This window comes from Amblyomma mixtum, chromosome 8 (genome assembly GCF_055824585.1).
Source record: "Amblyomma mixtum isolate Tamu chromosome 8, ASM5582458v1, whole genome shotgun sequence".
NCBI classification, from domain to species: domain Eukaryota; kingdom Metazoa; phylum Arthropoda; class Arachnida; order Ixodida; family Ixodidae; genus Amblyomma; species Amblyomma mixtum.
In genome coordinates, this window is record NC_143019.1 from 32,864,083 (window position 1) to 32,864,705 (window position 623).

Below are 623 nucleotides of genomic sequence, written 5' to 3' on the forward strand. Positions count from 1 at the left end.
CCTCCCAGACACGTCGCCTCACGCGTAGCCCGCCAGGGTGGGGGGGGGGGGGGGGGGGGGGGGGGGGGGGGGGGAGCATCGCACTTTTGTCTGGGCTGCACGTTGACCTCAGCCAGGTCATCGTCGTCGTCAGCGCCGTGCCACCGTACGCACCCTTGCGCGCTCGAAGCTCGTTCTGCCGACACAGGCAGGTAAGCAAGCAAGCAAGCGCAGGCTCTCCCGCAACCCGCCCGGCCACCCGACGGCCCCCACATTCGGCCGCCCACCGCCGCTGCTCCACTTTCACCGACCCGTCCGGTGGCTTTGCAGTCGGCTTATTTCCTCGCACAAGGAAGCGACGGCGGCTTTGAGAAGCCGCGCTAACCGAATCTTGCTTCTGCTGCTGCCTACACCCTGCCCAGCCATGTCTCGCCGTGTGTCTCTCGCTTCAAACAGAAAAAGGAAACAGAAAATAGGCTGAGATTGCTGTCTGGGAGAGGCATAGGCGGAGTAGTAGCCTTTGGGCGTGGAAAGAAGCGTCGACGTTGTCGAATTTTCTTATTATTATTCTTATTCTTCGAACTGAGGGAGGTGGTGCAGTGGGGGGGGATCGTCAAAGGTACGATGGGGGGTTTCGTTCGTGG